Source organism: Rhinatrema bivittatum, chromosome 7 (assembly GCF_901001135.1).
Source record: "Rhinatrema bivittatum chromosome 7, aRhiBiv1.1, whole genome shotgun sequence".
Lineage (NCBI taxonomy): Eukaryota > Metazoa > Chordata > Amphibia > Gymnophiona > Rhinatrematidae > Rhinatrema > Rhinatrema bivittatum.
Window position 1 is genome coordinate 162,495,243 of NC_042621.1, and position 24,001 is coordinate 162,519,243.

The 24,001-nt window shown below is 43.3% G+C and overlaps 1 protein-coding gene across 2 annotated transcripts in view; it reads right to left on the minus strand.

The window, feature by feature from the left end:
- The window catches only part of PRXL2A (peroxiredoxin like 2A), a 79,005-nt gene that overhangs the window by 41,240 nt on the left and 13,764 nt on the right, over nt 1-24,001 (minus strand). Inside the window, exon 1 of one of the 2 annotated variants that reach the window (XM_029609458.1) lies at nt 3,779-3,934. The exons of the other annotated variant lie outside the window; for it this stretch is intronic. The gene's annotated coding sequence lies outside the window, so the exon portion shown is untranslated. Of the gene's footprint in view, nt 1-3,778; nt 3,935-24,001 lie in introns of those variants that run through there. 2 annotated transcript variants of the gene reach the window in all.

Below are 24,001 nucleotides of genomic sequence, written 5' to 3' on the forward strand. Positions count from 1 at the left end.
AAAACATAAGGGTCCATCAAGCCCAGCACCCTGTTTCTAACAGAGGCCAAACCAGGCCAGAAGAACCTGGCAAGTACCCAAACACCAAGATCATCCCATTCCCTAAGTCAACTTGATTAATAGCAGTTAATGGACTTCTCCAAACCTTTTTTGAACCCAGCTACACTAACTGCACTAACTACATCCTCTGGCAACAAATTCCAGAGCTTAACTGTGCATTGAGTGAAAAAGAATTTTCTCCGATTAGTCTTAAATGTGCTACTTGCTAACTTCATGGAGTGCCTCCTAGTCCTATTATTCGAAAGTGTAAATAACTCGAGAAAGGTCATTAATGGACTACCTCAAGGATAGGTACTGGGACCTGAGCTATTTAACATTCCTAAATGATCTGGAAAAGGGAACAAATGAGATGATCAAATTTGCAAATGACATGAAATTATTCAAAATAGCAGTAGATCGTGAAGAATTAAAAGGACAACCTTGTGAAACTAGGAGACTGGGCATCTGAATGGCAGATGAACTTTCATTTGGAAAAATGCAGAGTGATGAACATAGGGAAAATAATTCCAACTATGGAGTGCACAATGCTGGGTTCTGTATCGGAGTTACCACCCAGGAAAAGGACCTGAGAGTCCTTGTGGACAAAACATTGAAATTCTTGGATCAGTGTATAGCAGCAGTCAAAAAAGCAAACAATCAGGCCGATACAGTAAAATTTACGGGAGAGTGGGTGAGCGCCCTCTCCTGTACGCACGATTCACTAAAAAAAATATATATTTATTTATTTATTTCGGATTTTTATATACCGACATTCTCAATACAAGTATCGAATCAGGTCGGTTTACATATAACAAAACTTTCGCACAAAAGGCGTTACATGGAACAGCGTTTCTTAACATATAACGTATAACATATTGCATTTAGCATATAACCTATAACATATGGATATTAATAATAGATTAAATTAAATATTACATAGATAATAATAATAAAATAATAGTAACTCGTCAACAGGACGTAGGTGAATGCTCGGCATGATTATAGCGGGAATAAATATCTAGAAAAAAATTAAAGGGTAGACTAAATTGAGATTTGAGGGTACACAGACCATGTTGATGTGCAAAGTATGCGAGAAATCCATGAGTTATATATTCAAATTGGGGCCCACGGTAAAGAGGTGCTAGGGACACTGCGCCTCTTTTTTGACAGGAGCGGCGGCTGTCAGCGAATTTGACAGCCAACACTCAATTTTGCCGGCGTCTTGTTCTCAAACCCGCTGACAGCCATGGGTTCGGAAACTGGACGCCGGCAAAACTGAGCGTCCGGTTTTCAGCCCCCGAGCAGATTTTAAATTATTTTTAACTTTTGGGACCTCCGACTTAATATCGCCATGATATTAAGTCGGAGGGTGTACAGAAAAGCAGGTTTTTACTGCTTTTCTGTACACTTTCCTGGCGCCGGCAGAAATTAACGCCTACCTTTGGGTAGGCACTAATTTCTGAAAGTAAAATGTGCGGCTTGGCTGCACATTTTACTTACTGAATCGCGAGGGAATAACTAATAGGGCCATCAACATGCATTTGCATGTTGCGGGCAGTATTAGTTTCGGGGGAGGGGGGGGTGTTGGACGCGCGTTTTCGACGTGCTATTACCCCTTAATGAATAAGGGGTAAAGCTAGCACTTTCAAAATAACGCGTCCAAACGCGGGTTAACAGTGCGCTCCGCTGGAGCACACTGTACTGTATCGGCTTGAATGTTAGAAATGATCCAAAAAGGAATAGAGAATGAAAAGGAAAATATATGGTCTCTGTAGTGATCCATGGTGCAACCGGACTGAGTACTGTGTGTAGTAATGGTTGCCCCATCCAAAACCCCCCCCCCAAAAAACCACACAATAGAACTGGAAAAGGTACAGGGGAGGGCAACAAGTTCTAAAAGGGATGAACAAATCTCCTATGATGAGAGGCGATGCAGGCTAGGGCTCTTTAGCTTGGAAAAGCGACAGCATGAGTGGTGTGAAAGGGTAAATAAAGGTCAGTTATTTAACTTTTCAAATACCAAAACAAGGGGGACACACCAGGAAACTAACAACCAGAAAATGACAACATTAGTAGAAATTACTTTTTACTCGGTGCACAATTAAGCTGTGGAATGTGTTGCCGGAGGACATGGTCAAGGCAACTAGCATAGCAAGATTTAAAAGGATATTTGGATGAGTTCCTGGAAGAAAAAAAAAGGTCCATAAAACACTATTAAGCTAAATAGACTAAAAGAAAGCTATTGCTATCCCAGGAAGCGAGTTATAGGAAATAGGTCTGTTTCACGGGATCTGCTGGATACTTGCAACCAGGACTGGCCACTGTTGGAGTCAGGATGTTGGACAGACCAAAGCCATCAAGCCCCAGTATAGCATTTGTGTCCCTATGGTGAAAGCGGCTAGACAACAGTTGAAAGGTAAGCTTGCCTTTTTTTTTATGCCACCCAGCTTGCTGCCATCTGGCAAACTGACACATCCAAGCTACTGCACTTTCTCACTTACATAACCTGGCTCAGAAACATATCCTTCTCAGCTCAGCTGCCACTACAGCAGCCTAATGCAATGTAAATCATATACAAAAGGCCATTTTTAAGCATTGGGAAGTCTCCTTTACAATGGAATTGATGCTCATAAGATCCAAACTCATGCCCAATTACAACTTTTCTCTGCACAAAGCATAGATGCAACATACTGTACACTTCACTGTACAGCATCATAAAAGGCCACACTCTGGAGTTAGATTCACTACATGCTAGTACCAGAAACTTCAGGAAAAGAAAAGAGGGTAGGGGGGACACCAAAGACAGCTCCTCAAAATTATAAAATGTGCAACACTTGTTTCCACATTTTCAATAACCCTGTCCTTGAGAATTTTGCCCAGAACACACAAATTTTACTCACGAACCCTTAACTACTTTTTAAATGCCTGATAGGAATAAGGTAACAAAACTGAGCTATTTCAAGATGACAAATCTAAACTAAAACAATCACCAGGAATTAATGAAAAACTGTAAAAAGGAAACAAAGTGCACAGTTGGCCAATACAAATAAAAGCAAATCAAGCCACAGCGCTTAGCACTGATTAAAAAATTCTTTATCCTCCAGACCTGCCAGCACAACTTCTAGCAATAGGAACCTGGCATTAGCCTTGAGAGCTGCTAGATAATAAAACACAGCACAAGTAGCTTTGGAAGATCCTTGATTCAGGAGGAGACTTCAAAAAGCCAATGCTGCCGGGGACCCAGCAGACATGCATGCTAAAGTCATAGGATTGCTATCAGAAGCCGATAAAGCAGCCGTTCACATACATTTCACTAATTTCTAAGTCAACAACAATTCTATGCATCTAAAACTGAATGCCATCCTTATTTGAGAAAGTCCTAGTAGCAATAAAATCTCAAGCTTAAAAAAATAGTCCTTATTTAAATAATCCTAAATGTTTGGAAACAAAAAAAAATGTTTAAATAGCCTTAATCAAAAGGACCTTTTAAAAGAGTCTTCAGAATGTGTGTTCAAGTTTATACACTTTTTAAATCCAGCAACTAGAAAGCAAGACAAAAAACTTTAAATCTGTATGATGTTTAACTATTATTTTCCATAAATTCTCTTTGCTTAAAGCTTTTTTGGTGAAAGTTTTGTTTTTAAAAAAAACTTCAAGATGAAGTACACGGATGCTCTGTTTTTGATAGGCTTGGGGGGGGGGGGGGGGGGGGGATCTACCAAAAACACACCACACTCACCAGCTAACTTGTACTACCAGCTGCCATGCATCGGCAGAGATTCCCGATCTCTCTTGGAATAGAAATTCAGCACAGCAATAACCGCCTGGAATCGCTCAACGCACTGCTGCTTAAATAAGAGATTCCTACTGTATGTGGGCAGGACAATGCAGATCACAAGTTGCCTCACGTCACTGTGTGCAGTCTCTGACAAGTTCCCAGCTTGCAAGTACAATGAATTGGGAAATGGTCATGAGCTACTGCTGGTGATTTCTTTAGAATAGACATTCAAGGAGCCAGAAAAAAATAAAATTCAGAAGCAAAGTGCAAATCTGCAAGGTCAGTGTTTGCCCTTTACAGCTGGTAAAATTCTGAAGTTTCTCTCTCACTGTAGTATTTGGTAACATGTTTCTTAATCACAGTAATCTATGTAACCCCTGTCCCAGTCAGCTCTTTGGAACGGCACATGGGGGGGGGGGGGGCGGAAAAGTCTTTAAGACTTAAGAAATTTTCTTTATACTGGGGCTCTTTTGCTCACCAGTCCAGTCACTTGGTGACTCCTAGGTTATTTGTTAAAAAAAAAAAAACAAAACCCTTTACTGTCACTGATTACAGAAAAAAAAATCCAAATCAGCACAAAAAAAATAATCAAATTTCCTCTTTCATAAAGAGTTCCAGCACATTCCAATCAGGTCACCAGGTAAGGGACCCTTCCTCCCAAGAAAGAGATCTAGGAGTCATAGTGGATAACACATTGAAATCGTCGGTTCAGTGTGCTGCGGCAGTCAAAAAAGCAAACAGAATGTTGGGAAGTATTAGGAAGGGAATGGTGAATAAAACGGAAAATGTCATAGTGCCCCTGTATCACTCCATGGTGAGACCACACCTTGAATACTGTGTACAATTCTGGTCGCCGCATCTCAAAAAAGATATAATTGTGATGGAGAAGGTACAGAGAAGGGCAACCAAAATGATAAGGGGAATGGAACAGCTCCCCTATGAGGAAAGACTAAAGAGGTTAGAGCTGTTCAGCTTGGAGAAGAGACGGCTGAGGGGGGATATGATAGAGATGTTTAAAATCATGAGAGGTCTTGAACGAGTAGATGTGAATCTGTTATTTACTCTTTCGGATAATAGAAAGACTAGGGGGCACTCCATGAAGTTAGCATGGGGCACATTTAAAACTAAATCGGAGAAAGTTCTTTTTCACTCAATGCACAATTAAACTCTGGAATTTGTTGCCAGAGGATGTGGTTAGTGGAGTTAGTATAGCTGTGTTTAAAAAAGGATTGGATAAGTTCTTGGAGGAGAAGTCCATTACCTGCTATTAATTAAGTTGACTTAGAAAATAGCCACTGCTATTACTAGCAACGGTAACATGGAATAGACTTAGTTTTTGGGTACTTACCAGGTTCTTATGGCCTGGATTGGCCACTGTTGGAAACAGGATGCTGGGCTTGATGGACCCTTGGTCTGACCCAGTATGGCATGTTCTTATGTTCTTATGTTCCCCAGGAGCCCTCCAATACTTCTCTCTCAGTAGAGGAGTTTCTAGTAGAAGATTCCTCCTTGAATCACTTTCACACGGTTTTTTTTTCTCAATAGCAGGGGCAGCTTCTTCCTCCTTCAAGCATTCCCCTCTACAAACCACTTTGCTCAGGACGCATTTCTGACTCTCTTCCCCATGAGATGAAGAAAGTACTTCTCCTGACATCTGTCCAGTGAAGACGAGGCAATTCCATCTTTGGGGCCCAGCACCTTCTCTGGTCCCCAAAAATCCTGTTCTTCCCTGGAGAGGAACTGAGCCACTGGTGCCCCTTTGTGGAAAGACAGGCACATGGACCTCAAGGTCTGGAATCCTCTACTCAGTTTTTGTGCTCTGCTTCTGCCCCCTTGCACCACATGGGCAGGGGTTTTTAATGATCTCACAGGCCCTTTCTCCATGGGGCTCGGCATTCCTCCCTAACCACAAAAAACAGGAGCAGGGGCTGGTTGAGACCCCCCCCCCTCCCCCAACACTCACAGAGGGCACTCGGACTAGCTGGTGCCACTGCTGCCATTTTTGTAAGGGCCAACAAGCTAGATAAGGGCAGAAATGGGACCCCCCCCCTCCCCTTTTACATGTAAATAAAAGAAAAAAGGGCAAAACAGTTAAACATGACCATTACCTGCTATTAAGGAGGTAGTCCTTCTGAACTCCAAACCACAACAGCAACTTTCAGCTCAGTCACCAAGCAGTTTAACGTGGACAAAAATAGGCTAGACAGAGAGATCAAAGGGGTTGATGTAATAAGCCATGCATTAAGACTGGGCACTGAAATTCAGCCAGAGGTTAATGTATATGCAACAAGATTTTTACTTCCGAAAGAGAAAGCAAATGCTATGCTTAATGCACTGGGAAACTTAAAAAAAAAAAAAAAAAAAAGCACATGAACACAAAAATGTGTGCTCAGCCTTGTGGATAGCCTGGAGCACACACTAACTATGGCAGGAATAAGTTTCTCAGACTCATGGATTTATATGCACGAAACCTATGATTTCTGCTGGTTACGTGTGCATGAATCATGAGGGGAGAAGAAGAGCAAAGATCAGGGATGGTGACTGCAGGGGAAGAATGAATGGAGGCCACAGCACTCAAGCCCCTGCAGGGCTTCTGCCTTCTCCTCCTCCATAAAAGGATTCCCCCCCTCCGGAAGCTGCAGTCAGCAATCTTTTGAGGGAAGGAGAGGCTGAAACTATTTGGAAGGAGGAAAGGCGTAGCCCCCACAGGTACATTTTAAAAGTGTTTAAATGAGATAGGGGGAGGGGGAAGATGAGGATTTACACGCCCAGATCACCTGCTGTACACAAAGATCCAGGACGCAGGTCCTCCCCAGCACCATGACTCCTGCTCAACCTAACACTAGGGTCAGAAACTTTACTCCACAGCTGACAAGGAATAAAGCTTCCAGGTGTTAACAAATCACTAGTTAAGCCAGTGCACCTCTTGGGAGGAGGGGGTCAATAGCTAATGCCATCCTTTAATATGAGATTTGCAAGAGGACACCAACAGTATTCCTCTGAATGTAGACCAAGCTGGAGACTCTTTAGTCCTACTCTGTCTTTCAGCCACTTTGATCTGGTTGATCATCTCCTGATTTAATGCTTAGATATTGGCACCGAAGGCACTGCTCTCAAAATGGTTATGAATCCTCTCTGCGAAACAGAGCTCAATCTGTTACATGGATCAACAAATCATCCATTCCCAGGGATCTCACCTGTGGGGTACCTGAGAACTCAGGCCTCTTCTCGATTCTTTCTAAACACTTGCATTTGTTCAATCTGTGACCTCCTTCCTTCTTTCAGCACTAAATGCCACTTATTTTACAGCGACATACAACTCTGCATCAAAACTTAACCTGACCAAACCTCATCTATTGCTAATCAAGATGACTGGGCTGCTGCTGCAAGACAATGGTTTAGCAATCACAAACTAAACCCCTCCAAATGGGAGCACCTATAGCTAAGCTGATAAGGTCATCTGCTACGATCTCTTCCTTCCCTGTCAGGTGTCTCGGGCTTGGAAGAATGGACCCCGGGACTGATGGACGAACAGGGCCAAGGTGCAGTTCAGAATCATGAGGCAGAGATGTGGTCAGGCAGGCAAGGTGAAGGTAGTTGGACTCTCTGATCAGAAACAGGAGACAAGCAAGGATTAGGGCATGAGGCAGAAGAAGAGGCAGAAGAAGAACCAGGCCAGGTCTCAAATCAAAATCAGACATCAAGAGCAGCCAGTCGCAGGAGAACGAAGAAACAGAATCTATTGCTCAAGCACCTGTCTAGAGGAGCCAGCTGCTTTTCATGTTAGCAGCTGATGTCAGCATGCACCACAGGAAATGCTTGGTGCTGGCAGCAGGATGTAGCAGAGGAGCAGACACTGGGAGCCATGCTGGGAGGCACCAACAGGTAGCATGTTAAATCCTGTATCTTTTACATCCTAAAGAGTTTGTTTTCTCACAACGGAATCACACATCTCAAAAGGCGATAAAGGCCTCCTGTATCTGCGGCAGATTCACCACCTGCACAACTACCTTGATCAGCATAACTTCGCTACCATAAGTAAATCCTACTCCGTATCCCGTCTTTTAACCAGTTTGTAATCCATGGAAGATCACGTCCTATCCCATGACTTGTGAGTTTTCTTAGAAGCCTCTCATGAGGGACTTTGTCAAATGTCTTCTGAAAATCCAAAATAGACTACACTACCTGTTCATTTTTATCCACATTTATTATCCTCTTAAAAAAAATTGAAGCAGATTTGTGAGACAAGACTTCCCTTGGGTAAACTCATGCTGATTGTGTTTCATTAAACCATGTCTCTCTATGCTCTTATTTTGATCTTTAGAATAGTTTCTACTATTTTTTCCCAGCACTAGTTGGGCTCACCGATCTATAGTTTCCGGGATCACCCCGCACCCCCCTTTTTAAATACTGGGGTTACATTGGCCACAATGGATGATTTTAATGATAGGTTACAAACTTACTAATAGATCTGAAATTTCATTTTTGAGCTCCTTCAGAACCACGGGATGATTACCATCCTGTCCAGGATGGTACTCTTTAGTTTGTCAAATTTTGTTTACTATATCTTCTATGTACACTGTGATTTGGTTCAGTTCATCTGACTCATCACCCCTGAAAACCATCTTCGGCACAATATCTTCCCAGCAGAGAAGCAAAGAATTCATTTAGTCTTTCTGCGATGGCCTATCTTCCCTAAGAGCCCCTTTAACCCCTCGATCAAAATATTAAATGTTTATACATAATCTTTATTTTATTCTGTACACACATTGCTGTGAACAAAACCCCTTGCTGTATTGGCAGTGTGCACACAATCATGGTTTAAAACCATGCACTCCGAGTGTACCTTATTGCATCTGTCCTAAGCTGGGACAGAAGAAGCGAGAACACAGGGAGAAAGACATTGTGGGGCTGAAAGGGGGAGGGAAAAGAGGATTTTGGGGCAGAGCTGTTGCCAGCAAGAGGTAGAGCACCCTTAGAATTCTCCCATCCCCCGCCTGCTTCCCAGGATTTATGGTTGCTTGTGGTACCGGCAAAGGTCAGCAGCACTGGGAAAACATTAACACTGCCACACAGCAAGCCACCCAGTCCACAAAATAGGGGCGTATTAGCCTTAGGGGAGAGATGGACAGGTTGAGAAGTGTATATTGGGGGGGGGGGGGGGGGGAGGGGAATCACAAGAAGAAAAAGATAGGAAGTGGGTGGGTACAAATATTTGGGGGGAGATAGATTGAGTAGCTGGGGGTAGTATTACTTGAGAAGAGACTGCAATAGGCTATGGAAACAGGGGAATAAGACTGAGTAAAGCACATACAGAATGGGGCGAGAATGGCTGGAAAAAAAAATAGATACAGGCTGAAGAGTATGAGGCCACTGGGCAAAGGGTCTATAGGATTCAATTTTTATTTCAAAAACTACCTACTTATAATACAGAACAACACAAGACAGGGAAAAATTGGGACAAGTTAAGTATAAACAAAAAGCTAAAATAAGGGAAGGAAAAAAAAAAAGATGAAATAAAGTCAAAGAATAAATGGCAGCCAAAATACTACAAGTGTATTTTCTGAAATGAATGCCGCTGATTACACAGAGATGCTCTGCAGGATTTGGAGCTACAGACTTAGAAAATGCACTTTCTAGGTTACAGGTGAGTCCGTGCAAGCTAGAGCAAATCATTTCTGTATTATCTTGCACTAGACACTAATGGGAATTGGGAGGAGGGCAGGGACATTGGCAAACCTAGGAGGAAGGGTAAGCCTCACTTTCTTCTGCTTTAGCTCTTTATCTAAATTATGTACCAAACACATTGAGATCTAGTCTTAAAATGTGCAACTATAAAAGGTTAAATTGACAAGAGGTGGGTGGCACCTTATAGAATAACCAGTTTATTGAGGCATGGGCTTTTGACAGAGTCCACTTCATCAAATGCGAGGTTAGTGGGAGGGAAGAAAAATTAAAGTCCCATGTGCAGCACTTCTGGATCACGCAAACACAGATAACTAAAATATGTGCGCAGATATCTGTGGGAGCTAAGTTCTACTTGTACTTTCTCATCTGACTCCATCTAGTATTCCTCCTTGATTCCCACAGTAAACACTAAACGTTTCGTGCTGTAATAACACTAAACACTTCTGGGCAACAGTTTTTTCTTTTGTTTGGTTTTTTTTTTTTTTTTTTTAAATAAGTACTGGAGGGTGAGTTTTCAAAACTCTGCCAGCCACCACCTTTGCCCTGTGAACATTCTTCAATAATCGAACCCTTTTCCAAGAAGTGTGCCTCTCCCAACAATTTCCTGTTGCAAACAAAAGTCTTTGACTCACTCTCTCACAAACCTGCAGCCTCATGAAATGTCCATTCCTAACATATGGCTTTGATGCATTAAACATTTTTCAACTGAGTTAAACCAATGTTATTTCAGCACAGGGGGAAAACAAAGTTTTCTAGCAGATTAAAAAACAAAACAAAACACTAAAACAAAAAGTTTGCACATTCTCAGAATTGGCACAAAACACCTGACCTCTGTCAGAGATTCAGAAATGACTGAGCTGAAAAGTGCAAAGGTTCCCAGAGGGTTAAAGTCCTAGTTCTTGCTAACCATGGAAAACTGCCATTTTCAGCAGGTAGGAAAAGAATTTCACCAAAGGAGAGAGGGAGCTGCTCAGATTTTTCTTTCCTGATGTACCATTCATCAAAGCACTGAAAGGGAGAAATTTATTATTTTTAATTTTTATATACCGAGGTTCTTGTATCAGATACAAATCACTCCGGTTTACATAAAACAGTGAGATGCCCAAAAGGAAGGGGCTTTACATATAACTATAAAAACAACGTACAACTTGAAAGGGATGAGCCAAGCAAGTAGTCCTTGTGGTCACACTTCTGATCACTGGTGGGCCACCTTGCACCGAGCTGCTTCTTCTCGCAGCTACCTGGGGTGTGAGCAGGAGGCTAAAACTGCATTCCTACAAGCAAGGATCAATAAGGGCTGTGTTTGCTAAGCTTTTTCCCTTAGACACACTCAGGCCCTTGGTTTCAAGAAATAAAACTGCTTCTGTGCATGTGGGTCAGTCTGCTTTCTTAGCCTCCTAGGCAGCCACTTTCTGATTTATGAGATCATAGTTACAACAGTGGTTTCACTGAAACCTCCAGGCGATATCAAGTTTTGGCAATTCTCTGTGGAAACTATTTCTGTGAAGGAGCATCTTTTCAATTGCAGGTGCTATAAAAATAAACCCAAAATTACTGTCTATGCATTCCCAGGTTTGTGTACACTGTCAGAGACATCACTCATCTTCAGCTGGAGCTGGGCCTTCAGTGGGCCACTAGAAGTGCTCATGGGTGCTACTTTGGGCAAGTTTAAGCAGAGGTCTCTCTCTTCGCTTTGGCTCAAGTCATGGTAAAGGCAATGCAAAACGGACTATCTGCTCCTAATTTAAGACACTTGTGGGTCTCATTATGCATGAGCTAGCCCAAATCTGCATGATCAAAAGCTGTTCAAGCCTCCCACATCTTTGACAGAAAGACAAACTTAGAAGGGTGTATAGATTGCTCAGTGAAATGATCCCACACAAACACTTTAGAAGTGTGTAAATGGAAGATATCACGTCTTCTCACCGTGACTACTACAGAGCACAAGCATACGCTATACATACAGTGCAGCAAGCTCTCCCCATACACACACACACTAAAGATTTACAAGGAAATTCAAGTTTATTTATATTCCTATTATATGGATAGATTTATCTCAAGAGTACAGAATGAAATGGAGAGAGCTAAATAAGAAATGAGCAGGGCAAGACCTCATCCTGTACCACAGGAGCAGAACAGCTTACCTCCTTCACAATAGGAGAGAACCTTTTTTTTATTTTTTTTGCTTCTTGTTCAGCACACAGAATTTAATCAACGACTCGCAGTCCTTACTGTTACGTGGAGAGTAGTCATGCAGCAATTTCTCAAAGAACAGAGTCACTGGTTTATTTAGTTTTAAAGGGGAGTCTCGACTACTCGTTTGTCAGCATAGTCTTTGCTAGGGATGTGAATCGTTTTTCAACGATTAAAATTATCGTCCGATAATGTTAATATCGTCTTAAATAGTTATAGAACACGATACAATAGAAATTCTAACGATTTATCGTTAAAAATCGTAAGAAGGGCTTCTCTGCTTGAGTGAGGGTCAGGCAGCTCCCCCCTGTCTGTGAAGCCAGCCTCTCACTAGTAATGCAGGGAGGGAGCTGTCTCAGACTTCACCATCCTCCTCCCCCCCCCCCCCCCCCCGTCACCCACACACCATTCACTAGCTGGGACATGGGGGAAGTCAGGAGTGAGGGTCAGGCAGCTCCCCCCTGTCTGTGAAGCCAGCCTCTCACTAGTAATGCAGGGAGGGAGCTGTCTCAGACTTCACCATCCTCCTCCCCCCCCCCCCCCCCCCTCACCCACACACCATTCACTAGCTGGGACATGGGGGAAGTCAGGAGTGAGGGTCAGGCAGCTCCCCCCTGTCTGTGAAGCCAGCCTCTCACTAGTAATGCAGGGAGGGAGCTGTCTCAGACTTCACCATCCTCCCCCCCCCCCCCCCCCTCACCCACACACCATTCACTAGCTGGGACATGGGGGAAGTCAGGAGTGAGGGTCAGGCAGCTCCCCCCTGTCTGTGAAGCCAGCCTCTCACTAGTAATGCAGGGAGGGAGCTGTCTCAGACTGGTATCAGGGTTAGGGCACTGTGTGCAGGAAGATCACAACACTCCTGGTATTAATAGGGATAGGGCACTGTAAGAGATGACTGGAGTAGATTGAATAAAGATCTGATGTTTCTGCTCTCCTCACACCAAACAAAAACACACAAGCAGAGAAGCCCTTCTTACAAAGCTGAGATAGTGAGTTAAGTAGGAGGAAAAGTAAACATACTTGTGCCAGTGTGGCTACTTAAAAAATACACTTACCAACAATCAATTACATATATTTGAACTGTGTACAGTTCCAGCCAGGACCACCTTTCTAAAATGCACAGTGATTGGCAAATTCAACATGCACTAGCATTTCAGGTGCCTGCTAACAAAAATAATAAACAAACAAGTTCTAGTCACGTGAGTGCTGATCATTACATTACTTTTTTTGTCAAGCTTCCAACTGTTTCCATTTCACATACCCCCAACCATTACCTCAGTGTTAGCCTTGGTAACATCAATAGATAAGAGCACAGCCAGCCAATAGGAATACATACATACATATTCATTCCTAAGTGACCTTTACTGACCTGGGAAGTGTGAACACTTTGTTTCATTTTCTGTTGGTGTTCGTTAGTTTCCAGTTCCATTTCCCATCCCCCCAACCATCACCTCAGTAACCTTGGTAACATCAATAGATAAGAGGGCAGCCAGCCAATAGGAACACATATTCATTCCTAACTGACCTTCAGTGACCTGGAAAGTGTTTATTTGTATCATTTTCAGTTAGTGCGCACTAACAGGGAGTTAGTGCGCACTAACTCCCGTTAGTGCGCACTAACTGAAAATGATACAAATAAACACTTTCCAGGTCACTGAAGGTCAGTTAGGAATGAATATGTGTTCCTATTGGCTGGCTGCCCTCTTATCTATTGATGTTACCAAGGTTACTGAGGTGATGGTTGGGGGGATGGGAAATGGAACTGGAAACTAACGAACACCAACAGAAAATGAAACAAAGTGTTCACACTTCCCAGGTCAGTAAAGGTCACTTAGGAATGAATATGTATGTATGTATTCCTATTGGCTGGCTGTGCTCTTATCTATTGATGTTACCAAGGCTAACACTGAGGTAATGGTTGGGGGTATGTGAAATGGAAACAGTTGGAAGCTTGACAAAAAAAGTAATGTAATGATCAGCACTCACGTGACTAGAACTTGTTTGTTTATTATTTTTGTTAGCAGGCACCTGAAATGCTAGTGCATGTTGAATTTGCCAATCACTGTGCATTTTAGAAAGGTGGTCCTGGCTGGAACTGTACACAGTTCAAATATATGTAATTGATTGTTGGTAAGTGTATTTTTTAAGTAGCCACACTGGCACAAGTATGTTTACTTTTCCTCCTACTTAACTCACTATCTCAGCCTTGTAAGAAGGGCTTCTCTGCTTGTGTTTTTTTTGTTTGGTGTGAGGAGAGCAGAAACATCAGATCTTTATTCAATCTACTCCAGTCATCTCTTACAGTGCCCTATCCCTATTAATACCAGGAGTGTTGTGATCTTCCTGCACACAGTGCCCTAACCCTGATACCAGTCTGAGACAGCTCCCTCCCTGCATTACTAGTGAGAGGCTGGCTTCACAGACAGGGGGGAGCTGCCTGACCCTCACTCCTGACTTCCCCCATGTCCCAGCTAGTGAATGGTGTGTGGGTGAGGGGGGGGGGGGGGGGAGGATGGTGAAGTCTGAGACAGCTCCCTCCCTGCATTACTAGTGAGAGGCTGGCTTCACAGACAGGGGGGAGCTGCCTGACCCTCACTCCTGACTTCCCCCATGTCCCAGCTAGTGAATGGTGTGTGGGTGTGGGGGGGGGGGGGGGGGGAGGAGGATGGTGAAGTCTGAGACAGCTCCCTCCCTGCATTACTAGTGAGAGGCTGGCTTCACAGACAGGGGGGAGCTGCCTGACCCTCACTCCTGACTTCCCCCATGTCCCAGCTAGTGAATGGTGTGTGGGTGACGGGGGGGGGGGGGGGGAGGAGGATGGTGAAGTCTGAGACAGCTCCCTCCCTGCATTACTAGTGAGAGGCTGGCTTCACAGACAGGGGGGAGCTGCCTGACCCTCACTCAAGCAGAGAAGCCCTTCTTACAAAGCTGAGCTAGTGAGTTAAGTAGGAGGAAAAGTAAACATACTTGTGCCAGTGTGGCTACTTAAAAAATACACTTACCAACAATCAATTACATATATTTGAACTGTGTACAGTTCCAGCCAGGACCACCTTTCTAAAATGCACAGTGATTGGCAAATTCAACATGCACGTGTCTGCTAACAAAAATAATAAACAAAGAAGTTCTAGTCACGTGAGTGCTGATCATCACATGTCAAGCTTCCAACTGTTTCCATTTCACATCCCCCCAACCATTACCTCAGTGGTAACCTTGGTAACATCAATAGATAAGGGGGCTGCCAGCCAATAGGAACACATATTCATTCCTAAGTGACCTTTACTGACCTGGGAAGTGTGAACACTTTGTTTCATTTTCTGTTGGTGTTCATGAGTTTCCAATTCCATTTCCCATCCCCCCAACCATCACCTCAGTGGTAACCTTGGTAACATCAATAGATAAGGGGGCTGCCAGCCAATAGGAACACATATTCATTCCTAACTGACCTTCAGTGACCTGGAAAGTGTCTATTTGTATCATTTTGAGTTAGTGCGCACTAACGGGGAGTTAGTGCGCACTAATCGGAAAAAACGATTTTTAACGATTTTTCAACGAAATAATCGTGCCAAACACGATTTTCTTCTCCTGCCACACGATTTCTATCGTTAAGACGATATGGAAAACGATTCACATCCCTAGTCTTTGCCACTCAGTTATTACTAAAAGGCCAAATCCGGTGTGCCATAAAGGAGTTATATACAGCACATCTCTTATTTGTTAGCTTTAGGATTCCAAAAGCAAAGCCTTCAACTCTTAATGCAAATTCACCGTCTTTGCCTATCCCCAAACAATGCTTACAAAAACAGCCATTCATTGCAACTGCCCCCCCCCCCCCCCCGACCTGCCCTCTATCTAAACCTCTCTTCCAGCCATTACTCCTTAGCTACATCTCTTACCCCTTCCGACCCCTTTCAAGTAGGCTACTAATCTTCCAAGTCCCCCCCTCCCCCCCTTTATTTATTTTAAATTAGTTGCTCTTCCAGCCTGCATTTAGTAATCTCTCCTTTAATCCTGATGTTCTCAACCCTGTCCTTGGCATAGCAATGGGAGGCACGGAAGGCAGCAGCAAAACAGGTCCAAATTTTCTGTCTGCTCACACCAGTGTTTCGGGATCCCACAGCAGCTAATTCAACCCAAACCTTGCACCCACTAGGGTTGGGTCCTGCCTGTCCTCATAGGAATACTTAACTGCTCATGCTTTCAGGATATCAATCATGAAGACGATTAAATACATTTGCAGACACTGAAGAGTCAGTATGTGTAGATCTCTCCTGTGCCTTCATGACAGATATCCATAGAATCACGTAACACATAACCGGGCTGGTTTTCAGGATGCTCATCTGTAAGCCACACTAAACACACAGTTATGTATGGAAGTTTGCAGCAAATAGGATTTTTAAATAAATTAGGTGTGCTGGCACGAAAGGACAGAGAACCATGGCCTTAGCCATACCGCCTTAAAATATTCAACACTTGTAATGTGCATTTTTTAAAAATAAGTTGCAAAAAAATCCAACTTCTTGGTATCACCCAAAATTTACACTCTGTTCCACCCCGGGTGGGCAATAAATTTGTCTTTTTGTAACAGGTTATAGTTTAGTGCTGCAGCAATTCCAACTGGGGTTGGAGTTATTCAAAAACTGAAAAATGTTGCTTCAACCCCTAAATGAAACAAATAAGACCACACATAATCAAAAGGAGTTTATCCTCTTTTATACAGGTGAACTCATTAATTCTGGAACATTCCTTGTCTGAATTCAAAGTGAAACCAGGCGGATGACCATTGTCAGATAAACCAAAACTAATATACTCTCAAAGAACACAAACAATACCATTTATTTTGGAATAAAATATAGGCTTCAGCTTTATTAGGATTACAGCATAGATACAATTACCCAAGCCAATAATTTGTAACCATAGCGCCATGTTACTAGCTAAGTAGCTCTTCAAGCGTACCAGTCAATTAACTCTTCCAAAGTGCATAAGGGCCACAAGCCACCCCTGCCATACCACCAGCTGGAAGCCGGCCTCATCTAACCAATATCAGCTCCTTAGAGGTACTTTGTCACATCCGACCCCACCCGCCAGCCAGGCAGATACGATTTGGATGACCAATACAGCATTACCATGAGCAATTTTGGCTCGGGTACCCCCTACAGGCACAAGGAGTTATACTACCTTGTGCCACTCCCATAAAGCTGTGGCCTATACATAATGATAATCAAAAATCTGCTCTAAAGCTTCTTGCAAATCATTCAGAAAGGGAGAGAACCAGTCCATTATCAAATAAATGTTATCATCCCTATTAATTCCAGCACATTCAGTATAAAACCAATCATGCCTAATTTTCCACCATCCCTTTGTTCAACCCATTTCCAAATTTGGCTATTAATTTTAATAAGCCCCCTTGACCACCATTTCTGACCCTTATAACATCACCTTGCAATTATATCTGACCAACATAAAATTACTCCTGGCAAGGATTCTAAAATAAATATTGAAATCCTTTTTGACAGCTCAAATTAATTATATACAAGTCCATTGACCCAAACCATGCCCAAATGCACCAACAAGAGATTTGGCCTCTGCTTTCTGGCTAAATAGAGTCTTAAAACAAGCAATAATGGAAATCAATGTGTCCCTTGACTGCTCATCCAGTTTAAGGATTATCTCGGATATCAAGCCCAAATGCCTGCCAAGCGGTCGCCACACCACTCTCCTCTCTGCCCAGTGCATATAGGAATGACCCAATAAAGCAGTTACTTACCTGTAACAGATGTTCTCCTATGACAGCAGAAGGTTAGTCCTCTCACATGGGTGACATCAGATGGAGCCTGGCACGGAAAACTTTTGTCAAAGTTTCTAGAAACTGACTGGCACACTAACCATGCCCAGCATGCCACTATCCGCGCATCCACGCAGGGTCCCTCTTCAGTCTTGTAACATAAAAACAAACAAACAAAGGAGAAACCCAACTCCGCGGGGTGGCGGGCGGGTTTCATGAAGATTAACATCCTGCTGTCCTAGGAGAACACCTATTACAGGTAAGCAACACTGCTTTCTCCTAGGACAAGCAGGATGGTAGTCCTCACACATGGGTGAATCCCTGGCTATAGGTTGTTCTTGAATACAAACCAGACCAACACAAACCCAACCAGGTGCCAATGGACCCAACAACAGAGGTACTGTTTGGAACAGAGGGAGACAGCCTGAACCCAGAAAAAAAGGGGACCTAGGCTAGAAGTTTTGGGTTCTACAGCTGGAAGAGATTCCAGAGGACAGACTGGCCAAAACTGCTGTCGTGACTGTCATCTCTGTCCAAGCAGCAAAAGTGTGGAGGGAATGCCACGTCGTCGCCTTGGAGATCTCAGATACGGGGACCACCTTCAGGTGGGCCACTGAAGCTCCCATGGCTCTAACAGAATGAGCCTGAACATGGCCCCCAAGACGCAGCCCCAATTATGCATAATAGGAGGAGATGCAATCCACCAGCCAGTTACATAGGATTTACTTGGCAACTGCAACTCCCAATCTGTTCTTATCAAATGAGATGAGTTGTGTGGATTGCCTGTGGACTACTGTCCATACCAGGTAGGAGATTAAGGCTCTCTTGCAATCCAAACTGTTCAGTGCCCGTTTGCCCTGGTGCGAATGGGGCCTTGGAAAAAAAAAGTGGGTAGGATGACTGACTAATTCAGGGGGAAATCTGTCATCACCTTTGGTAGGAATTTAGGGTGTGAACAGAGAAACACCCTATCATGAAAGAACTTTGTGTATGGGGGATATATCTCCAATGCCTGACCGCAGCCAGGAACATGACCTTCCAGGTCATGTATTTCAGGTCACAGGTGCACAGTGGCTCAAAAAGATTCTTCATGAGTTGAGCTAATACCACATCATTTCATTTATTAAAATGTATTAATCGCTTAACAAAATTGTGGCCTAGGCGATTTACAACAGAACATCCATAAAATGGTATCACAAACAAAACACCAAAAATATTACATACAACAATTATAAACTTCAGGTCCTGAAAAGAATCAAACCTCTCCTTCATGTGCGAGACTTCAGAATGGTCCTTCAAGCAGTAATCTTCTCTAAGATAGACTACTGTAATTCTATCTTACTTGGTCTCCCATCAGCTTCTATTAAACCTCTTCAGATGCTCCAAAACTCGGCTGCAAGAATACTGACAAACACCAGGAGAAGAGATCACATCTCCCCCATTCTCAAAAACTTACACTGGCTGCCAATACACTTCAGAGTCATTCACAAGTCCATCACCATCATCTATAAAGCAATCCATCACCATGCTCCACTCGATCTACAAATCCCTCTCAGACGACACACCTCTACCAGACCCATCAGAGAAGCTTACAGAGGATCATTAACCGCTCCCCAAACCAAATCCACACACCATCTAACTTTTAGAGACCGGGCTTTCTCCACAGCCGGTCCCTCAATATGGAACTCTATTCCCTCGGATCTGAGACAAGAACCTTGCCTACTAACTTTTAGAAAAAGGCTTAAGACTTGGCTGTTTAAACAAGCCTTCCCAGATCCTAATTAAAAGTATAGCAACACATTCACTAGACACTACAATATAATGTAAATAATTAATCTTAAAATTGCTCAGTTCATCTAACTCTCTTTCCTCCCCCAGTTAGATAAACCTTGTTTTAAATGTAACTTTACGGTTCTATGCACATGTTCAATGTTCTGTTTTTTTACACCCCCTGTTATCTGTAAACCGGCATGATGTGATTGTATCACGAATGCCAGTATAGAAAAACTTTAAATAAACATTGGATTCTAAAACATCACAGAAACTACCAACATTTAAAAAATTCAGACCTTCCATCAAGAGCACTGAAGGAGGAAGTTTTTTTTAGGGAAAGTAAATTTCTTCAGATTTTCCTACATTTGAACCTCAAAAGGTTAAGAGTTCCAGATAGGAGAAAGCAGCTACAGAAAAAGCAGTTTCCCGTGTAAATGCAAGATGGGCATGACGGACGGAAGGCACATCTAGTAAACCAAGTTGTGATGATCTTAATTGCTGAGTAGGTTGGTAAATCCTGAGAAGGGCATTTGCCCAGGGAGGAGAATCCGGACCGAGTAGTTTATATACAGTCATAGCAATTTTATAATGAATACGTTCATTAAAGGTCCTAGGACACAGTAGGAGGATGCAGAGGCGGCTTTAATTGAAGCAGACCTCACATAAAGTGCCCCACTATGGGTTGCCCAGAGATGGGCGAACCATCCACCCCCTGATGGTAGGCACAGATGGCACTCAGGTGCACCCTGAGTTGGTTTTTAAGCCATCATACAACAGGTGCAGCAGATAGTCAAGCAGTTACGGTGTAGGGCAAGCGAACGGATCCAAACTGTAACCCTCATACTACACGGCAAATCTTCTCCACTTCAGGCCATATGACTTTCCGGTGGAAGGCTTCCTGGAGACTACCAGGACACGGAAAACATCCTCCGACAGGTGAAAGGGCTGCAAAATTAGCCTCTCAAATCCAGGCCGTAAGGGATAACGCCTTGAGGTTGGGGTGGCACACCCTGCGCCCTGATCCTGTAAGTCCATGTCCAGGGAGTTCCCCAGACTGACTGGGTCCCTGATTGAGGTCCTGCAGGAGTGGGAACCAGAACTGCCTCAGCCAATGAGGATCATTGTTCCCTTGTCCTGCTGGAGCTTCAGGAGAGCCTTCAGCACCAGCGTAGAGGATACGCGTACAGTAGGCCCCTGCCCCAAGGACGGGCAAAGACGTCTGTGACTGGCTTGCCGTCCCCCCTGGACAGGGAGCAGAATTGTTTCACCTTGCTGTTGCAGGGGGAGGCGAAGAGATCCAAGTCTGGGGTTCCTCGTAAAGATGGCGCCGGCCATCCAGTGCTCCTACCATGTGACAGGGGCCGGCCAATGGCACGGATACCCTGTCACATGGTAAGGGCAAAGGGCCATCGGCGCCATCTTTATGAGTGGCAGCTGACGGCCCGAGAACGGGAGATCGCTCCTGGGACCACCACTAGACCACCAGGTAATTTTAAAATGTTTTGGGGGGGGATCGGGAGGGTGGGAGAAGCTAAGGGGTCATCTTTAAAGGGTCGGGTGGGTTTTTTGTTTTTTTTTTTTTTAAATCGGGCCATCGGCGCCATTTTTGAGTGGCAATCAAAATGGCACCGATGGCCCAAGAGCGGGAGATCGGTCCCTGCGCCCCCACTGGACCACCAGGTACTCGTAAAAAGTTTTGGGGGGGGGGTGTCAATTTTAAAGGGTCGGGCTTCACTAAAAAAAATAAATAAAAATTAACGATGTGAATCGGAACCGATTCCGATTCACAACTCCAGCGATCAGATTTTTTTCTCCCTCCAGCCGAACCCGATCGTTAAGACGATCGGGCACACAATTCACATCTCTAATCTTAAGTGCAAAACTAGCTCCAGGATTACCCCCACCCACAAAACTTTAATAAAGAATTAAATTCCCGCAATATGACCCACAACTGCCCTTTCTGAATAACTTTGTCCCCTTGCAACCACCACATCTGGAACCAGTCCTGATCGCCATCCTAACTGCGGCAGAAATTCTGTTATTTTCTGACATTCACTGGAATATGCTGCCCATGTTGCTGGTGCTACTGAATTTTGAAGCAATTCCCATGCCACTGGATTCCATAACTGCTGCTCCCTCCAAATCTGCTCCAGGTACTGGTTTCCTGAAAGCCAACCACTTAAAATGAGACAATCAGCAATTTTATTATTATTATAGCCCTGAACATGTTTACAGAATAATGTTACTGTGCAGGCTAATCAACAAAGTACCAACTCTCTCATCAATACAGATACCGAAGGACATTTTACTAATGCCAATAACGTCTACTACTGCATGATTATCACTTTTCTTTCTTGAACAATTGGGGCCAAATATCAACTATAACCACTATAGGACAGTGGTTCTCAACCTTTTTTCGGCCAGGTCACACCTGCATGACACATTTAGCCCCATGGCGGTCACATGTTCAGTGTAACCACACATTCTCCCCTCAACCCCCAACAATGTGTGCAGAGCAGAACTAAGGCATTACCCATACAACTCAAAACAAATTCTGGTTCTGATGACATCTCAGTAAAAGCAAATACTCCCTTTACTACCAGGCACAATAGCTCTCCTTCTGAAAAAACAGTAATTTCCCACTAATGCATGTCCTATTGAGAAAACAACAGATAAGATGGATACAAATGCCTACATGTTAGTAAAATACATCACCTCGGTCACACATGCAGAACTGACCTTCAGCAAGTACAGAAAGACCAGAAATTATGAAAATGGAGACAAACTGAAATAGAAAACAAAAAAGTCACTCTGTATGCAGTACAAAATGGAAAGAGAAATATAGCACTTAACATAATAATGCACACAAACTAAATACGCACAAAGAGAAATCTGTATTATGGAACACACTAAAACAGTAACAACCCTACCTATGAAAAGGCAACACTACAAATATTAAACCAGGCCCTAAACACTAATACAATTCCTATTAAGAAAACAGAATAAGCCAAGCTGCTATATAGATCTCCCACACAGAAATAATTGTAAAGCTATACTAATAAATGTCACAAAACAGCTGTTGAACAGAACATCCAACAATTAAAAGATAAAAAATTATTAAAAAGTCCAAATATCAATAAAATATTTCAAAACAGCAGACATCACATAATACCCAATAATTAAAATGGCGGTCAATCAAAAAAATAAAATTTAAAAAGCCACCTTTACTTACCCTCTCCAGCAACTCCTACTCCTTTCCCTTGCAGGCCAAAAGCACACACCAGAAGCAGCAGTGGCTGCTGAAGCTCTGTCCTCATGGTCCTCTTCCTTAGGGCCCACAACCAGTCACTCATACACACTGCCCCCCCCCCAATTAGACCCCATGACCAGTCTCCTTCCTGAACAGTCTCTTGCTCACACAAGCTCTCACCCAGGCTCCCATTCTCACATGCATGCACCAGGCCTCACCACCAAATCTCTTCTTCCTTTGCTGCACGGATGGGATCCAGTTCCACCTCCGCTTTACTCCAGCAGGCCTTTTTCATCACCCGGGGATGAGATCCCGTGGTGGCCTTGGGCTTCTTCGCCACCACCACTCTTCCCAGCTCCCCTCAAACCACCCTACGGCTATGGGATGCCCCCTTCTTTCTGCCCCACTGGCCAATCAGAGGCTTCCTCTCTTCTTCCTACTCCCAATGGCAGGAAGAAGGGAGGAGGCTTCCCATTGGGCAGTGGGACACCGGGAGCCACAACACACCAGCTGAGAATCGCTGCTATAGGAAATAGCTCTTTAAAAAAAAAAAAAAGTGATATTCCTTATGATCCCAGAATTTCTCCATAACTCAGGCCAAGGTGCTGCACCACGACAATATATATCAAAACCTTGATCCTCCTACAGCATCTGAATATAATTCAAAATCATTACTAGATAAAGCTTCAGACTGCCAAACTGATAAGCCATTAAATTCTTGCAAATAGTCTTCCATATTATCAAATCTTCCTGTATTGCTGCTGTCATTCTGATAAAATATTTTCTTTGTATTCCTGCCATAGATGCTGACAGTTTCCTTAATGTCCTTCCCATAAGTGTGACTCTACAAGCAAAACTTACACTAGCAACCAAGGATTGCATAAATTTCAGAGTCACTTTTTTTCAAAACAAGCCTCCTCAACCAAATCCCATAACTTTTTTTTTTTTTTTAAACTTTGCTCACAGGTAAATGAGAGGTCATTTGAACCGTATCTATTTCAATTCCTAAAAAGATCAAAATACAAGCCAGACCCTCAGTTTTTCATGAGCTAATGGAATATCAATTATCTGCCTCATCCGAAAAGCAATGCAACAATGGCTCACAAGTATTGGTTGTATCTAGATCTACGAACAAAAAAATCATCCAAATAATGTACTATATTCTTAAATCCCGATACAGGCATTGTTACCCAACAGACAAAAAAAAAAAAAAAAAATTAAAGGACTCAAAATAGGAACAAGAAATGGAACAACCCATAGGTAAACTTTAGAACATAAGAAATTGCCATACTGGGTCAGACCAAGGGTCCATCAAGCCCAGTATCCTGTGTCCAACCATGTCACAAGTACCCAAACAAATGAAGAGATCCCAAGCTACTAATCCTTGATTAATAGCAGTTTATGGACTTCTGCTCTAGGAACTTATCCAAACCCAGCTACACTAACTGCCATAACCATATCCTCTGGCAATGAATTCCAGAGCTTAATTATG